Below are 16,506 nucleotides of genomic sequence, written 5' to 3'. Positions count from 1 at the left end.
AGCCACTAGTAGATCTTCTATCTAAGATACTACCAGCCCAATCAGCATCTGTGTACCCATGTACACATATCTCTGTCCCAGTTTCATAAAATAGTCCACAATGTAAAGTAGACCTCACATACCTCAGTATGCGTCTCAATGCATCCAAATTCGATTTTCGAGGAACCTGCATAAACTGACTCACCAACCCAACAGCATTGCTCAAATCTGGCCTAGTGATCCTCATGTAGATCAAGCTTCCTACTATGTGCCTATACATAGTAGGATCCTCCAAAATCTCTCCTGAATCTGTACTCAACTTGCCATTCTAATCCAATGGCACTGAGATAGGCTTACAGCTTGTCATACCATACTTAGACAACATGTCCAAGCCATACTATCTCTGCAGTAATCCAATACCATGTGGTGACCTAATCACCTCAATGCCCAAGAAATATCTGAGCTCCCCCAGATCCTTCATCTCAAACTTCTATCTAAGCAAGATCTTTACATCAAAGATCTCTGCATCATGGTCCCCCGTAATGATCAGGTCTTCTACATAGATGACAACAAGCACAACCTCTCTATCACTGTGTCTCACATACAGCGAGAAATCTACATTGGCTACATGAAAGCCAATAGTGACAAGATATTCAAAAATCTTGTCAGACCATGCTCTTGTGCTTGTTTTAAGCCATACAAGGCTTTCTTCAACCTGCAAACATGCTCGAGGGTGACTCACATCCTCATAACCAAGTGGCTGCAACATATACACCTCTTCCTGCAAATCCCCATTCAAGAATGCATTCTTTACATCCATTTGATGTAAAGACCATTGCTTTGACATAGCCACTGCTATCACAACTCTCACTGTTGCCATCTTGGCAACTGGGCTGAAAGTTTCCTCATAATCAATGCCATATGTCTACGCATATCATTTGGTTACCAATCTAGCCTTGTACCTGCTTATGCTTCCATCTCACTGTTATGTTTTACTTTGTACACCCACTTGCATCCAATGGCTTTCTTGCCTTCAGGCAATTACACTAAATCCCAAGTCTCATTTCCATATAGTGCATCCATCTCCTCATCCCCATAGCTTTCTCCCAACACACATTTCCAACAGCCTCATCAATGCATGTGGGCTCTACAACCTATACAACTTTTGCCATGTATGCACAGTGATGTGCCACATAACCATCATAGGTAAACCTCTGCATAGGATTCTTCACTCTCCAAGATCTTCGCAGCTTTGCATTCATGGCTTCCATAGCCTTCTTTACACCAGGTATTCTCATAGCTGGTATCCGAAGATCCTCATCAAGGCTAATCTCTGAGCCACTAGACTCTTCATCAACATGAGAATGCCCTGCAGAAGTGTCAGGCATACTAAGGGGCTCAATCACTTTCTCTTTGCCTTTATGTGATGTACTAATCACATTTGCAGGACTGGTATTATGATGCAGCCTGCCACTCCATGGTCTATCAACTGAACCACTAGATGAGGACTCTCCTGGTTCACTCAAAGACTGTGATTGCTGACTTGCATTCTGTGCAACCATATTTCCACTCACATCAACCCCAACAGCTTCTTTTTCAGCAGCATACCAACTGCTCATCTAATCAAAAACAACATCCCTGCTTACCCTCAACTCACGTGTAATAGGGTTATAACAGGGTTATAACAGCTTACTCACGTGTAACAGGGTTATAACAGCTGTATCCCTTTTGCTCAAGGGAATACCCAATAAACACACATTTCTCAGCTTTTGGATCCAGTTTAGTTCTCAACTCATCTGGCACATGCACATATGCAATGCATCCAAAGACTTTCAGATGAGACAAATCAGGTTTTCTACCAGTAAACCTCTCCTGTGGAGTTACATCATGTATGGCTGTAGTTGGAGTCCTGTTCATGATGTAAACTGCTGTAGAAACAGCCTCAGCCCAATAGCTATGTGGCATGTTCTTCTTTCCCATCAATGCTCACGCAATCTCAGCAATGTGCCTGTTTTTCTGCTCAGCAACTCCATTTTGCTGTGGAGTGTATCTGCATGTAAACTGTCTCTGAATACCATTCTTCTTTAAAAATTCAGAGAACTCATTGGAGAAGTACTCTCCCCCTCCATTTGACCTTAGGCACTTTACATATTTCCCTGTTTGCTTTTCAATCATAACTCTGAAATTCTGAAAATGAGTGAACACCTCACTCTTCTCCTTCATGAAGTATACCCACACTTTCCTTGTGTGGTCAATAAATGTCACATAATACCTGCAGCCTCCCATAGACATGGTCTTCATCATAGGACCCCATTTATCTGAATGCACAACATCTAGTGCATTTCTACTCACATTTCTGTCACGTGGAAATACATGCTTTGTTTGCTTTCCAAATTGGCATGCTTCACATATTTTCTGCATACCTTCAACTTTAAACTTTGGTAGCCCTGTCACAATTCCTTTAGTCTGCATAGATTTCATTTTGTGCACATTCACATGTCCAATTCTTTTATGCCAAATGTCTGTGTCTGCAACAATTCCTGAACCATTTGCAAACATCGCTGCACTCACTTCAGGCATGTTTACATTTAATGTAAACATTTTGCCCACTCTGTTGCCTTTTGCAACAACCAACCTGCACTTGTCTTTAAAGTCTTCAACATAACAACCATCAGGGTTAAACCAAACCTGCAAACCCTACTCAATCATCTTGCCAACTGAAACCAGATTCTTTGTTATGTTCGGAACATGAAGTACATCTGCAAGGTACTTCACTTCGCCATCCTGCATAGACAATGGCACATCTCCAACATGGGCAATTGGATGAGCAGTGTCATCCCTTGTTTCCACAAAACCTGGTCTTTCAAGGTTTTTCATCTCCTTGAACCACTCCCCATGACTTGTCATGTGGTTCGAAGCACCTAAATGAACGTACCATAAATCATCTTTATGTGCTGCTTCAACATTTTCAGACAAGGCATTAACGACATGCTGCATAACAAACAACCTTTCATTATCCTCATTGTTTCTGCTCGAGGATGCATAGTTGTTTTTCTGCGATTTTCCATTTTGCATGTCAGCCTGCTTCTTATAACAATCTGCCTGCACATGTCAGGCTTACCACAATAAAGGCATCCATGTGTATCATTATACTACCTTTGCTAATTTCCACGACCTCTTTGACTCCCCCTGCCTTTGAATTGGCCTCTTCCACCTGCGTGTTGTTGTTGTTGTTGTGAATTTTGGGACTGTTGTTGTTGTTACTGCTGCTGGCCATAATTCTGATTACCTGTTCAGCCACCTCCTTGGCCGCGTCCACGGCCTCCTCAACCTCGTCCTCTTTCTTAAACTTGTGTCGAAGGCCTGTTGCTCCGAACTATTTTTGTTTTGTGAAGGCTGTTGGTCTTCACCCAAGCTCTTCTCTTCTATAATCAACATAGACACCAAATCTGTGAAATTGGGAATGTTTTCCCGAGTCTGAATAGACGTCTTGAACGCCTTGTATTGTGGCCCGAGACCACGTAGACAGACTTCCACCTTATCATCATCATCTACTGAAATGCCAATAGATACAAGGGATTACACAATATCCTTGATCTTCAATGCATAGTCATTCACATACATACTCTTTTTCTCCACAACAGTATGAAGTTCATTCTTCAACTGTATCTTTTGTGCCTTGGTATTCGTTTCATAGAGTTTTACCAAGGTATCCCACGCCTCCTTGGGGGACTTGGCATCCTGTATGTGCCCAATCATGGTGCCCTGTATATTGATAGAGAGCCAATACATAACTTTTTTGGCTCCTTGGTTCCAATCCTTGAAGTCTTTCACATCTGCAGCAGTCGGATTGATCTCTGGTATCTCCGGTGTCTCTTCATGCTGCTCACCTTCTATGTAGTCCTAGTAACCCTTTCCCATCAGGAAATTTGTCAACCTGAACCTCCAAGCATGGAAGTTGTTCTTATCAAGCTTCTCAGCAACAATCTGGTTTATGCCATCATTTGACATCTTGCCAGACACACAATTTTACCAGAAACAACACTCTGGTTTGTCCTGCACAACACTCTGGTTTGTCCTGCACAAACTGCTGTATTTTTTGCAGCGGTACTGTATTACACTCAAATGTCACAACCAGTGACCTCAATGTGTATACATACACCCAATGGCAACTGTTGACCTCCTTGTAGCACACACAATGTTTGCACAACCAATTTGTCTTCCTACAGTTCTTAAAACAGAGTTCTGTAGAGAATCGATAACTTACCCGCAGTGCTTGAAATCGCCTGCTTTCCAAAAAACGGAGGTCCTAACGCACCCGAAACACGTTTTCGACCCTAAAAATTCTGTCCGATAGGACTATATAGTTGCCCTATAGCTTTACTCCCGCAAAGAAAGCTCCTCAATCAGAGATCATTTGCCGGTGCCTCCCGTAGAGCTCCCAACAAGGGTGTAGTCACCATAACAAATAGTAGGGAAGAGTAGATAAAGCTCTTACCCTCGTACCGCTTCCTATGCTTCTCTTGCTTACAGCTCAGCCCTTAGCATGAACCAGGCTCTGATACCATGAAAAGATGTAGGGGAGAAGAGAGTTTGAGCTCTTGCAAGCACACACACACTCATAAAACCCTAAAAGAAAACACACAAGGTGAGAGGCTGAAAATCTTCTTCTTCTTCACACAACACACCATATACAAAGATAAGAGTACACACTCATAAAACCCTAAAAGAAAACACACAAGGTGAGAGGCTGAAAATCTTCTTCTTCTTCACACAACACTCAACACACCATATACAAAGATAAGAGTACACACAATATGAAAGGTACTCAAAAAAACACATAATAGGGTTCTCTATAGTGTGAACCCAACTAAATGAGCTGGCGCTATAACTATGCCAGTCTTTAGAATGGCTGTCACCACACAGCCTGTCATCCCACCACTGGCCGCATATCACCCATGATCTCACCAACCATGCCAGTGGTGTAAGTACGTGGCCTATCCCCCAGGCGGGTCATCAGTGTCCACCGCTTCACTAGATGAGCTCGATATCTCAACACCCCTATTACCCCCAAGCAAATGGCTAAGCTGAAAGCATGAACAAGATTTTGTGTGCCATTCTAGCTTAAACTATGGAGGCCATTTGCAACGATTGGGAAAAAAAGTTATCAGTAGCACTCTGGGTCTATAGAACACCATATTGGGGAATATAGGAATTTCCCATAAGTTTGGGACACATGGTCAAATCTTTGGACTAATCATAACTTGAACACCGTTACTCCAAATTGAGCACTCTATAGCTCACTAGATTCCATTTTCCAAGCGCTTTCCAACAATAGGTCACATGATATGGTTTTGAAAAACTTATAGGCATGTTATCCAGGTCCCACCTTTTTAGTATTCAAAAAATGGGAGTTGGGAAATTCCCAAACTCACGAATATAGTGTTATAGAACTTCCTACAAGGCATCTACCAATGCCACACCCTTCAGTTTGGCTTATGGTACTGAAGCGATCATGCCAATGGAGTTCTTGGTCCCCAGCTTACGCATCACTCATAGGGAACATCTTAGGTTTTTGCCCTTTTGAGCTTGAAAAGATTGATGAAACACGTCTTCTAGCTGTATATAGCATGATTGTCGAGAAAAGATAAGGCGTAAACAATGGTTCGAGAAGACGACTAGCTAAAAGATAAACAAATGAACGGGGGCAACATGGTCCACATATTCAACACAAAGATGCACAAAAAGAAACTCAATCTTAGAGGCTTAGGACCCTTCCTAGTCATTGAGATAACCCCACAAGGCGCTGTGCACATAGAGACACTTGAGAGTGTTGAAATGGCGAGCTATTTCAATGGTAGCAAATTAAAACGCTACTATGCCCCACTCACCGAAGCCACCCTACGGGCCATTCACAAAATAAGAAACAACAAAAAAAGGACCATGAAGATACGAAACAAGCCACCCAACAAGAGGCTAAAGCGAGGCAAGCCAAGCTTTGGCAGAAACAAATAATTGTCAACATGACCCAAGTGGTCGACCTCGAAGAGAAAGAATGGGAGGTGAAGCATGCTCGGTTGTGGCTAGGAATGACCATCGCGTTGAGCTTTGCCCAAAAATTAGCTCTCGTAGATACAAGGGCTAATTACAATTTAATGTCTCACGAAACATGGCATTCCCTTGGCGAATCTTCACTGAAAGATACCCTTGCCCCACAGTCACAAACAATGGCATCTCAGGAAGTTCACTACTTCGGCACAGTCACACTCTTGTTCCACATTGGAAATAATCCCTTGGAAGGGAAGTTCTATGTGATGCCTGTAGGGACAATGCACAAAGAAATACTCCTTGGAAGGGGTTGGATGGGACACAATAGGTGAAACATCGATTGGGATGCAAGGATAGCTACCTTACCAACTGGCCTCCGGCCAAGTTACTGTCCTCATGACAGATGATGAAGAGCTTGTACCCACTGCTCCCCCATGCCAAGAAGTCACCCCTCAGCTTCCCATCCTTAAATTCCCACAAATCCATCCCACTCAAAAAGAGGCCGCTCACCCTTCCCTACACACCACTACCTCACACCCTCCCTACCACCACACTTGGCCGGGTACTGAGGAAAAGAGTTCCCAGGACCCCTAGCCGCGACGATTCATGCAAAAATTAAGGTAGGCATACCATGTACACACCCAATATGAAATTGCCATTTATAACAGATTCGGCTGCCTTTAAAACAATCCTTTAATAGAAATCATAATATTACTGATCATCATCCTCCAAAATTCTGAGTCCATTGTATTACAAAATGTGTCCTTTGGACTCTCCATTGAAGATCAGCTGGCCAACCAACGAGATCCAGTATCAAAATTTGATTCACAAAAATCTTTCCTTTTAGTCCATCCGAAGCTTCCTCGACGCACGCATGGGTGTCCTAGCAACCCCGCGAGCCCGTGCATCGCCTGGTCTCATAGCCCTCTAGGATCCTCCTTAGGTGTCCTAGCACTTCACTTAGGGACCGCTTCATCGGTCCTCGAACATCGTATCGGAAGCGCACCATTTTAACTGTACCGAGACTGGTCAAGACCTCGGCAGGTTTTGCCGCCACGAGAGACATCCCTTGACGACTCCCCAGCAGCTGTTGCAACGAACGTCCTCTTATTAAAACACATTCCAAATGCTTCCTCCAGCATTCTGGCATAAAACAGTCCTTTAAATGAAAACAGAGATTCTATGCAAGTAAAATTCTCAGTTTGAGATTGGTTCCACAAAACCCCTTTTTCCATAGTTCCCAATTTCGTAATGAGGATCCTTGATCTCTCATCAGGGTAATCTACCCATCATTTGACTGATTGTCCAACTAGATTCTTGGTGATTTCGGTCAAAGGAAAACTAGTTTAGTTCAATGGTAGTCTATTCATTGTATTTAGGAACTGGAATCGGTCACGAAGTTTTTTCTTGATTCACATCGAGAGATGGACAAGTAGGTTTATTGCCCGTCCCTCTCGTAGTCTAATCAAATTCATTCCGTTTAGTTCTAACAAGGATTCCCTTCACATAACATCTAGTTTTGGGTAAATACCAACTTAGTGATTTAACTACATAAAATATCTAAAGATATTTTTTCTACCATTTAATTTCTTAACCTTAATTCCATAGGTAGAATTATGGTGGAAATTCTTCTTTTCACACTAAAAACTAATTCGAATCCTTCTTTTTTTAAATATCATAAAAATTCTTCTTTTAACTAAATACCAATATCTAATTTTTTTTGCATAAACTTGAAATACCTCCTTTTCCCATTTAATGAGTGCAATCCAAATGTCATGGGAATTCCTTTTTTATCATAAATTAAATCTATCTAAAATTTCTCTTTAAATTAAATACAAATATTCAATATTCCAAATATACCAAGAATTCTCTTTTTCCATTTAAATGATTGAATTCCAATTATGATGGGAATTCCTCTTTCATCATTTAAATTTATACAGGCATAGAATAATTTTAGCTAAAATTACTCTTAAAAATTACATAAAAATATTTATTAATCCTAATATGACCAGAATTTCACTTCTTCCATTTAAATAATTGAATTTGAAATATGGTGGGAATTCCTCTTTCATCATTTAAATTTATTCATGCATAAAAATAAATTTAACTAAATTTTCTCTTAAAAATTAAATACAAATATCCATTAATTCCATTATACTAGAAATTTCACTTTTCTCATTTAAATGATTGAATTCCAAATATGTTGGAAATTTCTCTTTCATCATTTAAATTTATTTATGCATAAAAATAAATTTAACTAAAATTTTTCTTTAATTTTAAATAAAATATCTAGTATTTTGATATTCCAATTTTCCTCTTTCTCCATTGGAATACATGGATCTCCATTATCATGGGAATTTCTCTTTTATTATAAAAATGAAATTACTAGAAATTTCTCTTTTTCTCTAATTAACTATTTATGTATAATCATTAAAAATTAATTTTCCATGGATATGATGAGAATTATTCATTTAATATAGGCTGACCAATCCTAGAATATGGTAGGAAGTCCTCTTTTCACATTATGCATAAAAATGATTTATGTGTTAATTTTTAAAAATTTTACCATATCTCCGCTGCTATTACTGATAATTTTCAATAATTTTGAAAAGCATAAGGTTTAGTAATACAATATGATAGAATAACTATCATTTGAACTAATATCCAATTTATGGACTTAATCCCTAAGTTTATCATAATTTAAGTAACATAAAAGCATTAAAAAGCCATTTCTTTGGCCTCTAATTTGACTAGCATAGAGTTTACTTTTAGAATTAAGAATTTCTCCATGAGAAGCATCATTTTAATATAGAATTGGCCATAGGAATAACCATTGTTTGGGGGAGAGAGAGATATGCTTTAAAAACATTCTAATTAAGCATAAATGTAAACTTTTTATGATTAATCATTAGAATTCATTAGAGAGCTTCATTTGCATTGAAAAACCATTCAATTGAATACTTCTCAAGCTTGAGAGGGGTTGAGAAGTGAAAAACATTTAGAAGATTAAGAAAAAAGACCATAAAGTCACACTTTACCTCTTGTTTTGCTTTATTCTCTAGTCTTAGGAGAGGCACCCAACCAATCGATGGGTTAGTATGCTGAGGAAAGCTCCAAAGAAGGTTGAGAACAGAGAGGAGCTCCAATCTCTCCATTGTAGAGGATTTTTAGAGGATAATAGAAAATATGCTTATTTTAGAGTAATACTGGCCTGGTCTAGTTCACAGATGAGAATACAAAAGAATGAGCATCTATTTATAGGTGAGGGAGGCCACTAAATGAGTCCAAGTAAGTTCTAGAATTTTTCAGCTTCAGTTTGGTTGAATTTGGACAAGATTTGGACCAGTTTGGCTCCCTTTTTGATTTGGTTTGATCCAAGAGAGAGGAGAGATAAAAATATCTTAATATTTTTGAGTTTAAAACTTCTTCACATGTGTGAAATAGGCGCCTCCTCGAAGGCTCCCTCTTTCCTTACCAAGGTGTCAAAATGGTATGATTACTCTAAAATATCTCATTTTTTTAGTGATATCTCATAATTTTTAACTAATAAATCTTGTACTCAGCCAACTCTTCATCTTATGTGGACATTTACTCATTTTGGATATTTTCTTTTATTCAATGGATTTATCTCATCCCAACACTTTGATTAATCTTATTGGTCCATAGGAACCTTAATTGGACCATAATCCAAACATTTCAGAAAATCTTGACCCTTAGGCTAAGGACTTTTAAATCATTTTTAATTGATTCCAATTGCACCTTGGAAAATTTATTTTGATTTTCTGTTTCAAGGAAACATAATTTTGATATTTGTAGAATTTATATATCCAAAAATATCTCGATATTGAATTACCACTCTCTAGAATTTTTTATCTCACTAGGCAAAAACAAGGAAAAATAATATTTTCTTGTATTCAGAAACAGGGAATGATTACATGGGATTGAAGTAAAGCTTATTCATTATTCAGGTTGAGGAGGAATCTTACAACTACAAAACCCGCAATAGGGTGTTGGCAGCATAGCCCAAGGGTACAACACTTGACTTAGGGTGCCCCCCCCCCCAAAAAGAAAGCCATGTCCATACCAGATTTTCCATGGTTGTGCCATTTCCATTCCCCTTTGCCATGGCCGGACCATTTAGAACTTCACATTTGCCACAACCGTACCAAATATGCCATGGCCCTAACAACATCTAATTGAATTGCCATGGCCGTTCCATTTAGCATTCAAGATGCCACGATCGTTCCAAATATGCCATGGCCACACCAACATTCACTTAAACTGCCATGGCCGTTCTGATTGTGCCAAGGCCCTCCAATTTTTGTTCAACTTGCCATGACCGTCCCAACCCCCAAATGAAGTGCCACGGTCAGACCATTTCCATCCCAGGTGCCATGGCCGTTCCATCACCACAACACCAACTGCCATGCCTGTTCCATTCTCAGCACCAATTGGTATGCCTGTTCCAACAACAAATGCCACACGCGTACCAAACACAAACCTAACTGCCACACCTATACCATTTAGGTTGCTATGGCTGTGTCCTTCTGGAAAACTATATATATGGGTCCCACTCCCTCATTCCTCACTTTCAGCTTTCATTGTAACCAAACTCTTGCCAAATTTTGAATCATTCCTATGACCTATTCTCAATTCAAATGAAGCTTCTCATGAAGCATTTCTCTAATCTAAAAGTAATTTCTATACTTGTCTAATTGGAGGCCAAAATAATGGCTTTTAATACTTTTATGCTATTTAATTTATGGTAAAATTAAGAATCAATCCATAATTGGATAATGATCCAATTAGTGGTTATTCTAGTCACATGAACTGTAACATACCCATCTTCACTAATAAAGAAATGTTCATGTAATAGATAAATTTATGAGTTTTTATGGTATACAAATCAATGATTTTATTATTTGAGTCATTTCTACTTAGAATCTTCAAATTCTGAGCCCAAATTTGGAATTTGCGTGCGATTTTACCCTAGTAGAGGATTTTACAGCATCCAAAACGGACACCGGATCAAGCTTATACGCAAATTTCAGTCATTTTAGTTAAAAAGTGACGACCTTTAAACCTTAATAAATGCACGACCGGGCGTCCGATTGACGAACGGTCTGAACCCCAACGACCAGAGAACCTCCCGGACAAAAGAAATTTTCGGCCCCCCTGGGGCGGTCCAGCATGCAAATCGAGGCGGGCATCCCAAATTTGGGTATCCCGTCCCAAAATTTGGGCCGTACACACTTACTAGGGTGCCCGTACGATGGCCTCCCAAGAACCAAAGGACGGTCGCCCACTGTATGGTCCACACGTATCCCTACCTGGACACCCATGCTGCCCCATACTAGATAAGGTACATGCGTACCACTCCTTTCCCGGACAACTGACACCGTACCTTTCCCCTAGACCCATGCAGGCCACTGATCCATAGCCTTTGACGGTACACCGTCCTTTTGTCCTTGCTTTGCGCAGCGACCGTACATGTACCCCTCAGCTATATAAACCCCCGCCGGGGTGCTCCACAGGCTACACGTATTTCTGTGCAGCGTATGCCATGTTGTGCCGTCGTCCGTACCGCCATCCGTCCCTGTGTAGCATACTTGCTGCAGTACAGCCGCCCCTTGCAACTGCCCCTCTCACACCCCCTCATTTGCCTCTTTTCAGATAAGCTAATTTTCCTCCATCCCCCTCCCTCTCACACCCCCTCATTTGCCTCTTTTCAGATAAGCTAATTTTCCTCCATCCCCCTCTTGAGGCAGTGTCCTTAACTCCTCTCCCCCCCCCCCCCCCCCCCCGTGCGAATAGCCTTACAACAGCCCTCCTCCACGTTTTTGGTCTTGCCCAGGCTAGTGTGGTAAATAAGCCCACCCTAGTGTGCAGACATCTCTCTGAGGGGCGGGAGGATCGAGCGATGGAGCCTGAGAGGGCGACAGGCCGGCTTGAGTCCTCGCCGATGAGGTGTATGGTCCCGTAGGGTTTGGCCCAGCATGTAGTGGCTGGAAGGCCAAATTCTAGATCATTGGCAGAATAAAGGAAAAGAATAAGAGAGCCGGTTTGGCTTGTATGGAATTGATTCATGTATCAACTTTTTATATATATATCTTGTCTTTGGCATGATTGTATTGTGTAAAAGGCTGTTTTAACAAACCTTGTAAAAAGGGCCGTAATTAAGAAACATGTTTATTTGTGTCAAACAGTGTGGTAGGATTAATTAGAAAACAAATTGATGCATGAGTAGGGTGGAAAGTGGGAGGATGGAATGCCCCAATGGCACCATCCTACGGACGGGTGGACCCGATTAGTCGGGTAGCTTTCCAACAGATTAAGTGAAAGCCCTACGCTAGATAATTAGGTTCTTGGGCAACTCTATTCTAGAAGACTAGGTCAGCGGCTGTGCCTTGCATGGATGAGGAAAAAAAGTGTTGCCTCTAGAAATCAAGTCTAGTGGTTGCCCAATTTATGATAAATTACCCTATGGGTGATTTGACTTTTAGAAGATCACGCTTCCTCTGTGGGATAGGACTAGGTCTTACCTATGAATCGTATCCTTGAATCTCTACATGGTCAAGGTGTCGATAAATAGGAAATTTTCTCCAAGTTAAGACTTAGTGGACTATCTTAAGTGTTTCTCCTATTTTAGAAGGAGGAACCTTACAATTGGTATCAGAGCTGATCTTAGCTCCTAGGAATTACCATTTAAGGATTGTTTTGCAGTGAATGTTTTACCTAACATAATGGTAATTAGTAAAAACATCCTACTAAAACAAATAAGTTGAATTGATGTTTGAATGATTGTAGGAAGAGGAAGATGCCTACTCCAAGTTTCTAGTTTTCCAATGCATCTTCGAGACTGCTAGTCACTCCTCGAATTTCGAGTTCCACGACACCATGGTGCAGATACTAGAGAAGATGTCCCTCCCTCATTTCTCTCGTATTGAAAGAGGATGGGGTAGAGATTTTTGGAGTTGTGGGCCGAGATATTTCTTCATCCGAGCAGATCGAATTGGGAACCTCACCACCGACCTTAAGCGGATTCGTTGGATTGAAAAGTTGAAGATGATCCGTTTATTTTGGTTCGTCGGTACCCCCAGGGCCGACACCTCCGTGACTGTATGGGATTCGCATACCTCAGGATCGCTGGGTGTATGACAAAGTGATGCAGATCTTACCTGCTGATAGAGTAGCTGTGTTGGGATCTACCCCAATCCAGAGTCTACCACCCTTACCATCAGTTTTTAGAGTCTTAGAAACTACAGCGGAACCCCCATATTTCACCTATGTGGACCGCTCTACCCTTATGTCATAGTCAAGCCTAAGAATTTCCCTTGATAGCGAATAAGACTAATTGTATTAGTCTCAGATCTTTGTAATAAAACTTGTCCTTGTAAATATTTGGAAATAAAATAATTTCAATGTTTTACTCTCCAAAAATAAGCGTTGTGCAAATATGAATCTTGTAATCTTAAAATTGTTTTTACAATGATGGCCAGGACGATCACCCTCCACTTCCCAATGCGCTTTACACTGATACCCAGGAGAAGAAGCTCCTGCTCAAGCAAATGCAACCTCCCTCCTTTAAAGGAGAAGGTTCAAAGGTTGAGAAGGATGCTAAAGTCTGGATTGAGGCGATGGATAATTATTTCTCTGCCGTCGCCGGTACTGGAGTAGCAAATCAGTCTATGCTTCTATGCTTGCACGATTTCGCCTCATCGGAGATGCTAAACTCTGGTGGAAACAGTGGTGCCATGACAAGGAAGTCACCGAGCATTCTCAAACGTGGGAAGACATCAAGCAGGCAATGAAGGAAAGATATCTTCCCCCATCCCATGAATCCATAAAGATGAATGAGTTTTTTAGTCTTAGGCAGTGCAACTTAACTCTTGAGGACTACTATTCCAAATTTATCACTCTTCGGAAGTATGCCCCAGCTATGACTACTTCCCAGCAAGTGGCTCGTTTCTACCAAGGGCTAAATGAACCCTTAGATTCCTGCCTTGAAGCAATGAGGCCAAGCACATTACAAGATGCTCTCATATGAGCAAAGCCCGTTGTGAAAGAAATGAAGACTGACAAACCTAAGCATCAAAAGAGATCTTACCCTGGGGCAAATCCTAAAGATCAACCCTACAAGAAACCCCAACAGAATTTTCCCTACTACAACAGAGGGCGACAAGGCAACTCTTTTGTCCCCCGCTCGTATGCTGCTTCTTCTAGAGAAGGCCCTCTATGTTTTGAGTGCAATGAGCCGGGACACTTTAGAGCCAACTGTCCCAAGATGGCAATATCATTTCCCCAAGGTATCAGAGGAAATCAAGGCCGTGGAACCCCTATCAACCAAGGTGCAAGAGGTGGTGGGCGTGGCAGAGGCCGCGGAGGTGCAGTTGCTAGGACCGCTTATATTATAAGTGAAGAACCAACCTTGGAAATGGCTGAAGAAGAGCGTGCCACCGTCCATGCGGCAGTAGAACACCAAGGTCCGGATAAACAATTTGGTGTAATCCAAACCCCAGCCACTCATCACGGTAAGCCATTTCAGCTTTTGATTGATTGTGGCAGTACCCATTCATTTCTTTCTCCTAGGTGCTTGCAAAAATTAAACTTGAGTCAAAAAACAGCTAGAAGAATGACTGTAGAGTTAGCCAGTGGGAAAGAAGTAGTATCTTGCCACTCTATAGGGAACCTTGATTTTGAGCTAGGTAATGAGCAAACTCATGGCCACTTTAGAGTCTTGCCACACTAGGAATTTATGATGAAACCCTTGGGATGGATTGGTTAATTGCAAACAAAGCTAGCATTCATTGTAACCAGGGGAGTATCACTTTTGAAAATGAGCATAGCCAAGTAATATCTGTTCAGGGGATAACAGGAAAACCTAAACCTAGGGTAGTTAAGGCAAAACATCTTCTCAAGGGAACACGTAAGGGTCAGCAAGTTTTCTTAGTCAAGCTCAACAAAGCCATTGAACCCAGTATGGAGGCAGAACCCTCTTGGCTCCAAGAATTCTCTGACATCTTCCGTAACAAGCTTACAGGGCTACCGCCTCCTCGAGAAGTCGATCATGAAATCGAGGTGATCCCTGGAGCTCAACCCGTCTCAAAAACGCCCTATAAAATGTCCCTTCCTGAAGCCATTGAACTTAAAGAGCAACTTTCCCAACAGGCTTCATGGGGCCAAAATCTTCTCAAAAATAGATTTGAGGTCTGGTTACTATCAAGATCAAAGTCAAGGAAGCAGATATACCCAAGACAGCGTTCAATACCCGTTATGGCCACTATGAGTTTACTGTAATGTCATTCGGGTTAACCAATGCTCCTGCAACCTTCAACCGCCTAATGCAAGATATATTCCGTCCTTACTTGGATGAATTTGTGCTTGTTTTCTTTGATGACATCTTAATCTACTCCAAATCAATGGAAGAGCATGAGGAGCATGTACGTAGAGTTCTACAATTGTTGCGCAAACACAAAATCTATGCCAAGAAAAGCAAATGTACCTTCTTTACTCATCAAATTGAGTATCTTAGATTCATCGTCTCCAAAGATGGCATTTCAGTATTTTTATCAAAGATTATGCCTTGGTAGCTGCACCTTTGACGGATCTTCTTAAGAAGGATTGCAAAATAGTGTGGCTGCCAATCCATCAAAACAGTTTTGATCAGCTCAAGGTCATTATTACTTCTGTCCCAGTCCTGAAACTTCCTGATTTCACCAAGGAATATGAAGTGATTACTGATGCTAGTAGTCTAGCACTTGGTGGTGTCTTAGGCCAAGAAGGAAGACCAGTCGCTTATACTTCTTGCAAGCTGAAGCAGTATGAAGCAAATTATGCCACCCATGATTTGGAGCTCTTAGCAGTTGTTCATTGCCTTTAATTATGGAGACATTATCTCTTGGGGGGCACATTCCAGCTAACTGACCACAAAAGTCTAAAGTGGATCTTCACCCAGCCTAACCTCAACATGCGGCAAAGGAGATGGATTGAAATTCTACAAGAATATGACTTCAACATCAAATTTCGCCCTGGGAAAGATAATGTGGTAGCAGATGCACTTAGCCGCAAATCTTTCTTGAGTGCAATTTCAATGCCAAATAATCCCATAGTGGTCAAGATAGAAGAAGTCTCATCTCATGACCCAGATTATCAGAGGATGATGAAGTTAGTAGAAGAAGGAGGAAATTCAGAGAAAGAGAAGAATCTAATCAAGGGATACTCCACTCATGAAGGAAGCCTCTACTTCAATCACAGGCTATGTATCCCTAAGGATCTTGCTTTAAGGAAACTAATCCTCCATGAAGCTCATGATAGCCCTGCTGCTCTGCTGCAGGACACCTAGGCTATGCAAAAACATTAAATGCCGTAAGAAGGAGCTTTCATTGGGCAGGCTTGAAAAATGATGTGCTTCGGTACTTGAAGCAATGTCTCTCATGCCAAAGGATCAAAGCTGAAAGGGTCAAGATGCCTGGAAAACTT

Source organism: Cibotium barometz, chromosome 46 (assembly GCF_041138505.1).
Source record: "Cibotium barometz isolate CiBa-2024 chromosome 46, ASM4113850v1, whole genome shotgun sequence".
NCBI classification, from domain to species: domain Eukaryota; kingdom Viridiplantae; phylum Streptophyta; class Polypodiopsida; order Cyatheales; family Cibotiaceae; genus Cibotium; species Cibotium barometz.
Note: the sequence above shows the minus strand (reverse complement) of the source record.